This window comes from Ochlerotatus camptorhynchus, unplaced genomic scaffold, assembly GCF_037179485.1.
Source record: "Ochlerotatus camptorhynchus isolate MF236.1 unplaced genomic scaffold, CSIRO-AGI_Acam_v1.1 ptg000320l, whole genome shotgun sequence".
NCBI classification, from domain to species: domain Eukaryota; kingdom Metazoa; phylum Arthropoda; class Insecta; order Diptera; family Culicidae; genus Ochlerotatus; species Ochlerotatus camptorhynchus.
Window position 1 is genome coordinate 1,295,077 of NW_027040808.1, and position 16,016 is coordinate 1,311,092.

Below are 16,016 nucleotides of genomic sequence, written 5' to 3' on the forward strand. Positions count from 1 at the left end.
CCGCGTGCACTTGACTCGGTTCGGAATGACTCACTGTCAGTTGATAACCTGAGGGGATGAGCTTTACGGGGCCATGTAGGATTCCTGAATGGAGGTGGCGATGGTGAAATCTAGAATGCACCTTACTACACACTAAAATGTGGTTGCTTGTTGCGTTGTAATCTTAAGTAAGGTTTACTCGAGCAAACTTTCTCGTATAGTACTAGTAACATTTCGTTCTATTTTTCATCGATTATGATTGTACATTGTTTGTACATTCCAATTGATTAGCCTGAAGGGCTCTTCATCTTAATTTAATCAATTAATCTAATTAACGTGTTTACGTTTTTCAACTAGTTTACAGGATACCCCTTTGGGGTGCGTTTTGAAAATTTCAATTGATTAGCCTACTTGGCTCTTCATCTTTGTTTAATTTGATATTCTAATTTAATATTTGCGTTTTTCAACTAGTTTACAGAACATCCCTTTGGGGATGTGTTTTATTTGAATGAAAAAAAAAAAGTGATAACCTACCTAACTACGAGTATAAATTAACCTAACGTGCTAGATCACGTATGATCTGATGATTTGATCTCAGACAGGTGTCTCTGAACCTTTCCAGGATGAATACTCTCCGTTCTTCTAATGTCTGAATTCCAGCCAGGAGGTGGATCTCAGAATTTCTAGTCCGCGAGGGACTGTTTAGGACCATCCTGAGGATCTTGTTCTGGATCCTTTGGAGTTTAAGGTGATGGCATTTTGCGCAACTCTCCCAGATTGGCATACCGTACTCGATTACAGGAAGGATGATTTATTTGTAGACAGCAAGCTTATTTTTCAGGGACAGGGTTGACTTCCTGTTGATAAGTGGATACAACGATCTTATCAAGATGTTGCACTTGGTTTTTGTTTTTTCAACGTGCTCTCTGAAAAGAAGCTTGCTGTCTAGTGTTAGCCCGAGGTACACGACCTCTTTGGACCATTCCACCACTGTGCCGTTCCGGCAGATCTTGTTAATCTCCGACGGAGCAAGTCTAGGAGATTTAGAGTGTGGAAAGATAATGACCTGGGTCTTTGCCGCGTTGATACGGATCTTCCAGTTGTTGAAATATTCAGACAGGACGTCCAGGCCTCTCTGAAATTTGGCAGTTAGAGCTCCGATGACCCTACCCTTGTAGACGATGGATGTGTCATCTGCGAACAGAGACAACGATCCACCATCAGGGAGAGCCGGCATATTGGAGGTGAACAGGTTGAATAGGATGGGGCCAAGGATGCTTCCTTGTGGAACTCCGGCACCGATGTTGAGAGCATCCGATGTGATGCCATTCAGAGAGACTCGGAACGTCCTGTCTGAAAGATAGTTGTTTATGATCTTCACTAGGAAGATTGGAAGACCGTACTGCTGCAATTTGAACACCAGGCCATCATGCCAGACATTGTCGAACGATTTTTCAACGTCCAACAACGCCATGGCAGATGTTTTCGAAACAGACTTCTTCCGTCTGAGTATGTTTGTTACTCGAGTCAGCTGGTGGACGGTCGAACGACCTTTCCGAAAACCAAACTGTTCCTCGAGTAACAAGTTGTTTTCATCGGCAGATGTGAGGAGCCGGTGGTACAGTGCTCTTTCGAACAGTTTTGATAACCCTGAGAGAAGGCTGATTGGTCGATAACTTGAAGGAGAGGACGGATCCTTCCCAGGTTTCCGGATGGGTATTACTTTAGCTGACTTTTCAGGATGTTGTCGAAACCTGGGGCCTTCATGTTTTTAGATGATTTGATATAGGCCAACAGTTCGTCAGCCGTAATCTCGGATTCCTCTGGAAAAATGTTAGGAATCTGAAGAAGATTGGTTGCATTTTCAGCAACCTCAGATTCATGAGGGCTGACGATGTTTTGTCCGAGATTATGGGAGCTGACGAAGTGTTGACCTATCGCGGCAGCCTTCTCTTCAGGAGTTATCAGATGAACTACTGGGTCGCCGGGACGATCCAGTGGGGTCAGTGGGGGAATGGGCCTAGGCTTGTTTTTAAGAATTTTTGTAAGTTTCCAGAAGGGCTTAGCACAATCTGGGAGAGAGCGGATCTTACTAGCAAAATCGTTATTTTTGAGATCCACCATCTTGAGCCTGAATGATCTTTGTTAATCGATTACAATTGGTCTTCAAGTTGATTTGCTTGTGAACGGCAAACTTGTTTTTATGGCAAAGGTTGAACTTTATGTTGATAAGTAGATAGAGCGATCCAATCAAGATGTTACACGTGGTGGCTGTTTTTTCACATGGGAACGGAACATCAACTTCCCAGCGCTTTGGTCAGATAGCGTATAGGGCATCGTTGTGCCAATTTGGTCGTGGCACATTTCGAGTATGAGATAGTGATTGCAGTTTGCTCAAAAGTGCCTGAGTAAAATGCAAGTATTTTCGATGATTACCCGTAGTTGTTACAGTGAAGTTATGCACCCATATTATCGTTAATGTCTGGACGCGTTTGTCATACAGAAACATTTTTATATGATTTTGTGTGGTGGATGGGTTTTGGGCGTGGACGGGCATATGGGTGATAATATTAAGTTTACGTTAGGATAACGTTGAAAAATTGATATATGTTTCGCTTCAGTTTGAGAAGCACTTCACTTCGCAACCGATGAACCATTCTGAAGGCCCACATTACCGTGCAGGCACCGTGTGTTGGCAGGGTCCAATATTAGACAGTTTGATGTTTATAAAGTACCATCAGTTGAAACTGTATGTTGAGCTTTATCTCTATACATTCTTAGGTGTTTCGTAGAAGATTATCATGTTGGTGTTCGCTGATTCAAAAAGGCAATGGTATTAACATTGAGCTGTCCATAGTTGGGAGTTGTTGAACATGTGGTACTTGCACAACATTTCATGTGAGTACCGAAGTAACCATATAATCACAAAATAACTTTTAATGCAGGTTCAGAGTGAGAAAATGTCACTGAGATATGGTTAGTTGGGTATTCAGATGACTAATACTTTAAAAAACTAATCCTGGTTGTATCTCTTTTTCGTTAGCATGTAACACTGTTTGATATTACTAACCACACCGAGCCTTCATTCCGGGTGATGAGCGAACCTGAAGAAGAAGAAGATGACCATGAACCCCTTCTCGGAACGAGTGTATTGTTGATGGACCTGGTCTACTATTCAAGATTGGTTTCTGTAATGATAAGCATCACGATCTTCATTGAAATGTAAATAAAGTTTTGTACAGTTTGAATCCAGAATCGCTTATTGTGTTGCAGCGGCACGGAAAGTGACCGCTGCAAGAATTATTTTACAGCGATTTGTTTACCTAGGTGCCCACTTTCTGTGGTATAAATTTCACGGTGTTTCGTGCAGTGAGTCAAAAATTATTCCAGATGGAAGCCGAGAGGAGAGAAAAAATTTTGCTCACTCACGTTGATAATCCAACGTGGTCCGCAATAAAAACCGCAAAAACGTTGGGAGTCGCTAAATCAACCGTGTATGATGGGCTCAAACGTTTCAGGGAGCGAAAGAGCGTGGATCAAGTGCCTCAAGGTAAGCGTCGTAGTGGAACATATGATCGCAAGCTGAATCAGAAGGTATTGAGAACCGTCAGAGCAAACCCTGGTCTATCAGATAATGAAATCGCACAAAAATACGCTGCTGCTCGCAGTACCGTTCGAAGAATTCGTTTGCGAGCAGGATATCGTTCTTATCGAGCCAGCAAGCAACCAAACAGAACGTTGAAGCAAAGTTTCGTCACCAGAACTCGAGCTCGGAAATTTTACCAGCAGGTTTTGACGAAGTACCAAGGATGTCTGCTCATCGACGATGAAACCTACGTCAAAATGGGTTTCAGACAGCTTCCTGGCCAAAAATTCTACATGACGACGGCACAAGGAGATGTTCCTGCGAAGTTTAAGTTTGCTTTTATGGACAAATTTTCCAAAAAAAAACTGATGTTTTGGCAAGGTATATGCAGCTGCGGAGCAAAGACCACCCAGACAACCAGAAGTCGTATAACAATGTACAGACAGTATCGTAAATTGCTATCGTTTAAGTCATAATCGCATATAAGAATGGCATACCTCGCATTATGTTTAAGTGAAATCGTATGGAATGCAAATTTCCGACCTATATGCGACAGCTCATTTTTTCGTCGTACTGTATCACAAATTAAATCGGATTACATCGTAAGACTTTTCAAAATGAATTTGTTATTACAGATTAAATCGTATATGATATTAAACTAACCCGTTTAAAGTTAAATTAAAATATACACGTATATGGCCTCCACTTTTGTACGTATAAGCCATTTCTTTGCATTCTATACGAATTGTTTGCTTGTATATATGTTTGTATATCACGAAAACAACTTTGAATATACATGCTTTCTGGTTGTCTGGGCAAAATCTTGGTGACGAATAAGACGATGGACTCGAAGCTGTACAAGGAAGAATGCCTCAGAAACCGCGTACTACCTTTCATTATAGCTCATAAAGGTCCCGTGAAGTTTTGGCCAGATTTAGCGAGTGGCCACTAGAGCCCGGAAGTCATCCAGTGGTACCGCGATAATAACGTAGATTTCATCGATAAAAACATAAATCCACCCAACTGCCCGCAGTTCCTGCCCATCGAGAGATTTTGGGCAATAATGAAGCGGAAGCTTAAGAAAAGTGGAAAAACGGCTCGGGACGCGATTCAGATGACCAAAATGTGGAACCAATGTGCCAAGGAAGCTGACTCCGAAGGTGTGCAGCGTTTGATGGGAGGAGTGAAGAAGAAAGTGCGAATTTTCATTAGAAACGAAGAGAAATGATTTAAATCGATATTTTTTTCAAAAAGTAAAATGAATTACCTTTGTTTTGATGTATTAATCTTATTTGTATGTCAATCCGTTACCGAGATACAGATGAATTCATTATTCCAGATTCTAAATGGACATAGCTTTATTATTGACGATAATCATAACAATCTACTCGTATATACATAGAAATACATATATAAAAGGGAAGGGACGTCCAACAGGGCACCCAATTGAAGCGATTTGGACGGAGAGAGTGGGAATGCCAACTCCCTGTTGATAACATTTCGTGGATAAAGGGCGGGCTCTTCTCCCCACTCATTGAAGCATCTTCCTGTTTGGGGGCTAGTCTTTTTAACCAAGTTGCTGGAAGGAGATTCTTTATTGATCCGTAGATGCGCATAGGCGACTTTGCCTATCGATCTACCCAATCCGTTTTTGGCCTTTCATACAGCGACATGTTGAAGACAATCAGAGGTTATTAAGCTTGATCAAGACAAACAGAGAAGAGAGTCCACTGCTGTTTGACTTAGTTTCTGTGCTACAATGGGTGGTAAACCACTATCATCATCATCATCATCATCATCATATAGGAACGGAACATCAACTTGATATCAAAGGTGAGACGACCATTCAATGGGAGTGTTATCGGGGTGGACTTTTAAGTTATCAGGCGGGACAAGCTGAGGTGAATTGGAGTGGGGAAATAATATGGTCTGTGTTTTAGCTGCATTGACAGAAATCTTCCAGCTTTTGAAATAGTCAGACTGAACATCCAGGCTTGATTGGAGTTTTCTCGTCAGAGCAAGGATCACTCGACCTTTGTAGATAATGGCAGTGTCATCCGCAAACATTGACAAAAAAACCACCACCCGGAAGGGGAGGAACATCTGGCGTGAAGATGTTGAAAAGGATAGGACCAAGGAGGCCACCCTGAGGAACCTCAACATCAAGGTTGAACTTATAAGAAGGTGAATTGTTCAAGTAGACCTGGAATGATCTGCCCGACAAGTCGTTTTTGATGATCTTAACAACGAAGATTATGAAGTTGTATTGATGCAGCTTGTACACAAGGCCATCATGCCTGACATTGTCGAATGTCTTCTCAACGCACAACAATGCCATGACAGCTGTCTTGGAAATGGACTTGTTCTCATGCTTGGCATGCACAGTTGTACACACCAACTGCTCATTTGTTATTAACTTTTCACTCAGTTATTGAAAATTGATTTTCTTTAAAGTAATTGATGTATAAGGATCATAGCTTACTATAGATATACAAAGAGTAGGTAAATCTTAACATTTTAATCAACATCAATAAATGTTTACACCTGTGTATGCCAAGCATGCTTTGTTCTGTATCATGATCTTAGTAATCCATGTGCGTTGGTGGTTGGTGGAGATTTGGCATAACTTTACGCGATATTTCGTGTAAATTTAAGCGCAATATCGCATAAATTTGGAATATTGTATGCAAGCTTGTAAACGATTCCACTTTTTATGCCAAGTAAAGCTCAAAATTAAACGAAAGAAGATTTTACGCGATAGTTAAAATTCAGAATTTTTTTCTGTGTAGAACGCTTCTTTCTCGACGTCGGGTTTCCCTTCGTGTGGGCAGTGCACGTTGATGATACTGTAGTTGAAGAAACGGCCCTTAATCCTCAACTCGCACATCCTCGCGTTGAGCGGCTGCCAAACAATCACGCGTTGGCGCATCTTACTCAACACTACAAAGCCGGTTTCCAGCTCGTTGGTGGTGCCACAGCTCTGGTAGAAGTAGTCGCTCGATGCCCACTTTTCCATACCTTTTGTCCCGTCCAGCAAAGTTCCTGCAGTGCTGCGACTTCGAAGTTGCGTGGTTGAAGTTCGTCATAGATTAACCTATCGCCGCCCGGGAAGCCGAGCGATTTGCAGTTCCGTGTTCCGAGTTTCCAATCGTAGTCCTTAATTCGTCGCGTAGGTCTGTGCCGATTGTTCCGATCCGTATTTCTTTCTTCAGTATTTGCAACTTTATGTTTTTTTCCAGGGCGGTTTGTTGGGCCTGCCCCAAACCCCTGTCTCACCGGGGGACCATCGTGCACAGTTCTGTTTAGAGTCCAACGCTGGCACTAGGATAGTGATCAGCCTCTTCTAACATGGAGAACAGACGCCGTTTTGAGCTGCACCTCCATGATGAACAGACGCTCGGGTTTGGTGAAGCATTTCCTCTATCACCGTACTATGGTTACCGCGCCAGTGTTCACGTCGCACCTCTTCACTTTGCTATTGCCAGACTGGCAACATTTCCCAGGCTACGCCACTCAGCTGTGTCCATGTTTCAGCTGGTAGTCTTTTGTTATCATATGACTCGTGGAGGCGTGAAGTAGGCACTTGTGAGGACCAGGGCTAGGTATTCCGCTCCTTCCAGGTTGTCAACAACCATTTTGTAGCCTGTTACTTTCAAAGTTACAGATTCCTTAAATTTCAAAACGCATTAATTTAATTTATTTAAAGAACATCTACAATATTTATCAAAATTTTCTAATTGATGATTTTTTCAACATTCAATTCCTCCGGAAGAAAATTGACTGGAGAAATGGAGAAAAAAAACGATCAACAGTATCTGAATTATCTTAACAATTTCGCTACAAATCTTCACAGGTTTTTTTTTGCTGAGATTTCCATGAATTTTCTTCACATACCCCTCCACATACTCTTCTCAAAAGTTCTAAGTCAGAACTACCGTAAAATTCTCTCTTTAACTAGTATTACTACAGTTAGTTCGTAATTCTTCGCAGAATTCCCTAATCTATCTCCTCATGGTATGTCAGTATTGCAGGTTCCCAGGAAATTATATTCGCATTTCACTTTGAATTTCTGAAAAGATTTCTGCGAAGCTCTGTACTGAATTTTCTTGGAACTGTGGTCAGAAATCTCTTAGAATTTTCATTCAAATTGTTCCCAGAGTTCCTATGCAATTAAGCTTGGAATTCCAATAGAAATGATAGCGGAAATAAATTTTTCTCATAATTTTCTTCAAATTTCTCCACGAAAATCTTAAAGAATGCATTCAAAAAATTCCCTATAAGTTCTCTGTAGAATGCCCTTGGAATAATTCCAATAAAATTAATGTCGTAGGAAAGTTGCTATACAGAAGCTTTAGAATTCGCCCCTTTGCTTTGTCGCTCTTTGCTTCCAAGAACATGAAACTCCAGGTTTCAATAACATTTTTAATTTAGAACTCATTATTCGAATTCTGGATTCTACTATCATCTAGTGAAGATTTACAAAAAAAAATATCAAAGGCATCGGCACGACCTATCCCACTTTTGCAGTTTATCATCTCACCTGCTCTCTTGCACAAAAAATTGAGTCCCATCTTCGGCACCATCATCATGATCATCACCTCCATCAGCTCCATTTTGTCATGGAGGTGGATATCGATGTAACGACGAGCTCCTGCAGTCCGTTTGATCTCGCAGCTCCGGTTCTTGTCTTTTGCCGACTGCTACTTGCTACTTGTGTATGACTAAATCTGTACGTGCTTTACCGATTTTCCACACCAAATGTACGCCCAGGGAGATGTAAAACAGATATGCCGAGAAGGTAAAAGTTGGCAAACGACACTTGTCACATTTATGTTCGATCCGTTCGTAGTATGACGAGCCGCTACTGGCTGATAGTGCAAAACTTTGTACAATGTCTTGGGCGGCTATGAGTCTCCGCAGACCTTAGGATGGATGCAATCGCGGACCAGCGGCTTGTGCGGGTTCTAAGGGTGTTTAGGTGGTGACGGTGGGGAGTGAGGTATCGCAAAATATACCCAATAGTGTGCTCGTAAAACACCTAAGTACTTTCCATACGACAGCAAAGGCAAACACACCGGCTTCGTCGTCGTCGTCGACCGGAGTGAGGAAGGAAACGTTTTTCGTGCTGAGTAGATTTTGATGTTCTTTCGGTCTCTTCAAAAAACTATACCACCATCTATCTATCCATGGGGGTGATTGCGGTGTTGTTCGTGCTGGCAGTGCGCTGATGCCACTACGTCGTGAGCGGTGGAGATTCTTGGGTTATGTCAACGTGATTTAATAACCACGAGAATAAGTTTTAATAACCGCTGGGTATTTTTGTCAGCTGTCGTTGGTTTCCATTAGTGAATATGGAAGGCGGAAGTTTTGAGCAAAACAAAAAAACCTGAATTCATCCACCCATGGTGAGATCTGATTCTTCTTATTTGTTCAATTTTCGACTAAATTGGTCAATTGAGCTCGGGAAAAATATATCAAATATGTTCTGAATTACACTGATAGGCAAAATAAAGTGCCCACCTGATCAATTTTTTTTTTTGTTTGTTTCAAATTAAAGTAAACACACTTCAGTTTTTTAAATATCTTAACTTAATATTCTTTTAAAGTTTCACTAACGGATTACACAAAAAAGAGTATTACTATGAAATTTTCAATGAAAGAAAAATAGTGACAAAAAAGTGCCCACTTCATTTTGGTTCCAGGAAAGGTAAATTTAATTAAAAAAAAAGCATTTTAATCATTAATGTGTCCTCTTTTGGCCTTCAGGATCTGATGCAGGCGCTTGGACATACTCTAAACCAGGTTCTTTATGTCCTGTGGATAGCGCTCTTCCCAGGTGCACTCCAGGGCTTCAAAAATAGTTGTTTTTATTGGTAACACCAGTTTTGTCAACCCTGGCATCGAAAATTGCCCACAAATTCTCAGGGGGGTTGAGGTCCAGGCCAGTCTTGTAAGCGGTCACGGTAGTCGACACATTTTCTGTGATAATTGACTGTCTTTGCCTCCGACACTTGCAAAATAAGCTATCATTGTACAGTACCAAACTAAAATGTCGTATGACAGGCTCTGTCATACGGCACTGTCGCCGAAGACCGTCAGGAATGTATGTATTTTAGTTTTTCTCATAATAAGATCTGCTGATGGTGTGCTTGTGTGAATTCTGAAAATAGCAAGCAATGATGTCCTAGTAATAATATTTTTGATCAGAAATGGTTTGATTTACACCAAATTGAGGAATTACAACGAAATCACACATGTCATAAGATAGCTATTTTGATAATTTTCTTTTAGCTCGAATGTTATTCTACCGCTCGTGTTGTGTGAGAGAGACGACGGTAGAGCATGGAGTGTTCGAATACAAACAGACTGTCGCGCACGACAACGAAGCGAGTGTAGTAAAAAACGTCAACTGTTTCAACCCCTGGTCCAGGCTTTGTGGAGGTCATTCCAGCGATTTGATCCGACAAGACTGGAAGAAAAACTTGGTCTTCTTGGCAGTATGCTTTGGGTCGTTGTCCTGCTGAAATACGAACTTCTCTTCAAGGCCCGTCTGGATCAACGAAACCTCCAGATTTTCCCACAGGATGTTGATGTAGGAATCTGCCGTCATTATCACGTCTATTTTCACGAGACTACCCACTCCATCCCACGAAAACACCCCCAGACCATCACATTTCCTACTCCATGCTTCACCGTGCCTTGGATGTGGCGCTCCTGAAGCTCCTCACCCGATCTGCACCACACACGAACCCGCCGCTTTCGGTTAAACAGCTCGAATTTTGATTCGTCCTTCCAGATAACCGTTTTCCAGATCTCTAGGGGCTTATCAGCATACTCCTTAGCAAACTTAAGTCGTTTGGGTTTGTTTGCTTTGCTGATTATTGGGCGCTTCCGGGCAACTTTGCATTTCAACCTTGTGCTACGAGACGGCGACGACAGACCGACCAGAAACTGATAAGCTGAAGGGTCTCCTGGATCTCGCAGATTGTTGCCTTCGGGTTCTTTTTGACTTCACGCAGGATCTCGTTGTCCATTATCACATCCGTTTAAGGCTTGTACTCGAAAAAAATGCACAATGTTTATCCGTGGGTAAAAATTGATGAAAACTGAGTATAACTAGTTTGGAGTGAATTGTTTACATGTGCAAAATTTCATAACAATCGGTTCAGTGGTTATTGAGATGTCATCGAAACAAGAAGAAAATAGCCGGAGAATTTTGCATGCCGTCATGGCAAATCCGACTGCGACCATGAGATGGATCGGAAGACAACTGGGAATCACCCATACAACTGTGTCTTGGGTGGTAAAATCGTTTAAGGAGACGACCGAGCGGCGGGCTGAAAGTTGAAGAAAATCGAAGACAGCTGACCGGTGAAGGCCCGGAAGGTGTTGGATTATTTCAAGCGTAATCCGAACCTTTCGATTCACGAAGCGGCTCTGTAGGCAAAGTGTTCCACCTGGTTCGTTCAGCAAACCATGAAACGAGCTGGGCTTCGTGTATTCAAGGTCCGGAAGGCACCGAACCGGCGTGATCAATAAAACACGGCGGCCAAATCCCGCGCAAGGAAGCTGTATCGAGAGTGGTTAACGAAACCGATGTGTGTGGTTATGGATGACGAAACCTACATCAAGGCAGACGCAAAGCAGATACCGGGGCTGGAGTTCTACGTTGCCAAATCACGGTTTGATGTTCCGGAAGACATAAGGAAGAAGAAAGTGGACAAACTCGCCAAAAAAATACATGCTCTGGCAGGCCATATGCCAATGCGGTAAACTGAGTAAACCGTACATCACAATGGGTACCATCAACAGCGAAATTTACCGCACCGAGTGCCTCCAGAAGCGTCTGTTGCCCTTCCTGCGGTCCCACGGAGGCGAGATATTATTTTGGCCGGACCTGGCATCATTCCATTACGCGCGATCGACGTTGGATTGGTACAGAGACAAGGACGTTGTTTTTGTACCAAACCAACCGCAAAGCGATCCTTCAATCTCGTTCTAAACGACAGGTAGGAAACGCTCCACGTTTCCGGCCAGGTACAAATTACTCTGCTGTTAACAACGGTCAGCGAGGAACAAATTCTACATTCGTACAAATATCACCCCTGCTTCAAATTTTTCATCTATGTATACCTACTCCTCTCGCTGCTAACAATGTTCAGCGAGTGAATGGAGCTACCTATGCTGCTATCGGGTAGAAATCAAAATACTAAACAACGTAATTCTAACGGAAACTTTGACAATTTTGACTTAGGAATTACAATTACTTAGGCATTACTGTCCCTAAATTGGAATTTTACTGAAATCATTAATTGACATGATTTCTGATATTCTTAAATCTAACTCCATGTTTGATGGTATTCAAACTGGTGTAAAATTTGCAAACAATATTGTCATGACTTTAATTACAATTCAGTAATGGATTTTAAAGCATAAAATATTTTAAATTGGAATGCTCGATCACTTAAAAATAATGAAGACGAGCTATTTAACTTTTTGAGAGTTCATAACGTGCATATTGCCGTTATAACTGAAACGTTCCTTAAATCTGACCATAAGGTTAAGAAGGACGCAAATTATTTTATTTATAGAAATGATCGTCTCGATGGACCCTGTGGTGGCGTTGCCATCATTGTTCATAGACGAATGCTTTCTTCATTTGAATCCAAAGTTTTTTTGAAACTTTGGGAGTTTCTGTTGAAACAAAATTTGGACAACTTACGTTTATAGCTGCCTATTTGCCATGCCAATGCGTAGGCCAGCAAAAGAATTTTCTCAAGGGTGACCTTGAGAAACTTACCCGTCATAGGTCTAAATTCTTCATTATTGGTGAATTTCATGCAAAACACCGCTTATGGAATAATGCTCAGAGCAAATCCAATGGTAATATTCTGTTTGATGATTGTTCTGCAGGTTATTACACCATTCAATATCCAAACAGCCCAATATGCTTTTCTTCTGCAAGAAATCCCTCAACTATTGATTTGGTCTTAACAGATTCATGTCAACTTTGTAGCCAATTGGTAACTCATGCTGACTTCGGTTCTGATCACCTTCCAGTAACTTTTGAAATATCTCAAGAAATAATTTGTAATCCCAACAGCTCTATTTTCAATTACCATAGAGCTGATTGGGAGCAATATCGAACATTTATGCAATTTAACTTCGATCCAAACATTCCTTTGCAAACCAAAGATGAAATTAATTATGCTTTTGAATCTCTGACTACTTTTATAGTTGAAGCAAGAGCTGCCTCAGTACCAAAATGCGAGGTTAAATTCGATTCAATTATAATAGACGACGATCTTCAGCTCTTGATCCGTCTTAAACATGTCCGTAGAAGGCAATATCAAAGAACACGCGATCCTGCCATGAAAGTTATCTGGCGGGATTTGCAAAAACAAATTAAAAAGCGGAACAAGAGGAACAACACTTTTGAAAATAATATTTCTAAATTAGGCCCGAGTTCCAAACCATTTTGAAAACTCACAAACATTTTGAAAAAACCTCAAAAGCCTATTCCAGCGCTTAAAGAAGGTGGTAAAATTTTGATCACAAATTTGGAAAAAGCTCAGAAACTTGCTAAGCAATTCGAGAGTTCCCATAATTTCAGTTTGGGTCTTACTAGTCCTATTGAGAATCAGGTTGCTCGGGATTATTCGAATATTTTCGCTCGTGAAAATATTTTTGATGATTCCTGGCGGACTGGTTTGGACGAAGTAAGATCTATAATTAAAAAGTTTCATGATATGAAAGCTCCAGGTGATGATGGAATTTGCTATATCCTCATGAAAAAACTCCCAGAGAGTACCTTGTCTTTCTTGGTAAAATTATTTAACAGATGTTTTCATTTGGCATACTTTCCTGATAAATGGAAAAATGCAAAAGTTGTTCCAATTTCGAAGCCGGATAAAAATCCAGCTGAAGTTTCTAGCCTCCGTCCAATAAGTTTGCCTTCTTCAATAAGTAAACTTTTTGAAAAGATAATTTAAATAGAATGATGCTTCACATCAATACGAACTCAATTTTGGCAGATGAGCAGTTTGGATTTCACCATGGGCATTCAACTACTCATGAACTCTTAAGAGTTACCAATTTAATTCGTTCAAACAAATCGGAAGGCTGCTCAACTGGAGTTGCTCTTATAGACATAGAAAAACCATTCGATAGTATTTGACATAAGGGTTTTATTGCTAAATTGAAAACGATTATTTTTCCACTCTATATTATGAAATTAGTTCAAAATTATTTAATTAACCTAACTCTGCAGGTAAATTATCAAAATTCCAAATCTAATCGACTACCTGTTAGAGCAGGAGTTCCTCAGGGTAGCATTCTTGGGCCTATATTGTATAAAATTTTCACTTCGGACCTCCCTGATTTGCCTCAGGGTTGCCACAAATCTTTGTTCGCTTATGACACAGGCATTTCCGCTAAAGGAAGAAGTCTTCGTGTTATTTGCAGCAGACTGCAGAAAAGTTTAGATATTTTCTCTTCTTATTTACAAAAATGGAAGATTTCTCCCAACGCTTCCAAAACTCAACTTATAATATTTCCACATAATCCTAGAGCTTCGTTTTTGAAACCTAGTAGTAGTCACATAGTCACTATGAACGGAGTTTTCAATTTCCTGGTCAAACCAAGTGAAATATCTTGGATTAATACTTGACCAAAAATAAAATTTTAAAGATCACATTGAGGGCATTCAAGCCAAATGTAACAAATATATAAAATGTTTGTATCCTCTTATAAACATGAAAAACAAACTTTGCGAGACGAATATACTTCTAATATTTAAACAAGTTTTTAGACCGGCCATGCTTTACACTGTGCCAATATGGTCTAGTTGTTGCACTACCAGGAAAAAAACACTTCAAAGGATTCAGAACAAAATTCTGAAGATGATTTTGAAGTTGCCTCCCTGGTACAGTACTACCGAGGTGCATAGAATTTCGAATGTTGAGACTTTAGAACAAATGTCCAATAAAATAATTAATAATTTCAGGCAAAAATCGTTGCACTCCTCAATTGCAACGATTAATTCCCTTTATGCCTAGATAAGATTTAGTTTTAGTTTTTAGTTTTAAGATTTCAATTGTTATACTGACATTTATGTTTAAAAAACCTGTTTAAAATACTGAATTTCCAAGGCAGGAACAATGTAATAATAATTAGATATATATCATAACAATTAAGGCTGTTAAGTTACTGTGGTAACTGAAGCACCTAGGTTAAAATGAAATGTAATTTATTTAAAATATGGAACAAATAAAGAGTTAAAAAAAAAATTGGCAGAAGCAAGTTGGCACGGATGGAAGCGGAAGCTAAACTCAAGTCGCCTCCAAGAAAGAGTAAGAAGAACTCATAAACTATGTCTCTCCTAATATTTTAATGTTATAATTAATTATTATTTATTAAATTATTTAATGGTTCTCAGCTCCGTAGAGACCTTTTAAACATTTGACCCTAACATGTAAACTATTAAAAAAAAAGTAGTTTGATAGAATCATCACAGAGCTACGCAGATCTTTGAAGCGTTTGTTCGGCCCTGAAAGTTTCATCGAAATACATGAAACGATTTGATTTGAGAAGCATAAAAAAACGAACGATCTCAAAATCATCATCAAATGGGATTCGCAAACGTCCATGCAAACAAATCCGACTTCCACCTCAAGGCAAGCAAATTGTTCGTTTAACGACTACCCATCTTGACCGAGATCCAACCACAGCGCCATCACCTAAGAGCTCCATATAGATCAGAATTAAATTTAACGACACCTAATGAAATCATTTCTGCCACATGTTACCCGCTCATAATGCTGATATTTATTTGATTGGATTCCGCCTTTTTGTATCCTCTGTGACTTCGGAGAACCGTCCGTGTGTCATAAAATCCTCACGACCGTTTCTGTTGATCTGCACGTACGTCGTCATCGTCGTCCCCGTCAGTCACAAATGCTCCAATTACCAGCTGACAATCGAGATGCATGGAAAAAACGCTAACTAACAATTCAAACTAGTTAGAAAACATCTTGACGAGTTTTCGTTTCAATTGTATCCATCACTCTCCCTACAGTCAACCATTTGGCTTCCGTTGTAAGGTCTTCAGGGTATCCATTAGTCATAAAGAAGAAGAGATGCATAGCACCACAAAAACGGGGTAGTTTTTCCCAGAACTAGGTACATATACGAAAAAGGAGCGCGTTCATGCCGCCGCAAAGGTGTAATTTGTTACAACAACTACTATGCTAGAGCCACCGGCTGCTGGCTCGGGTGGGTTTGGGTGGCCCGGGAGCAATGAAACACAACAGAAAAACTGCTGCCACAGATAAAAGGCAAAACTATGAATGTAACTTTGGCATTAGCAAGTGTTGCACCTGGCTTCTTCTCTGGCCTCGTGCAGAGGTGGGCGAATGGGGGAAGGAACTCAACTTCGAAGTACTTTTCACGG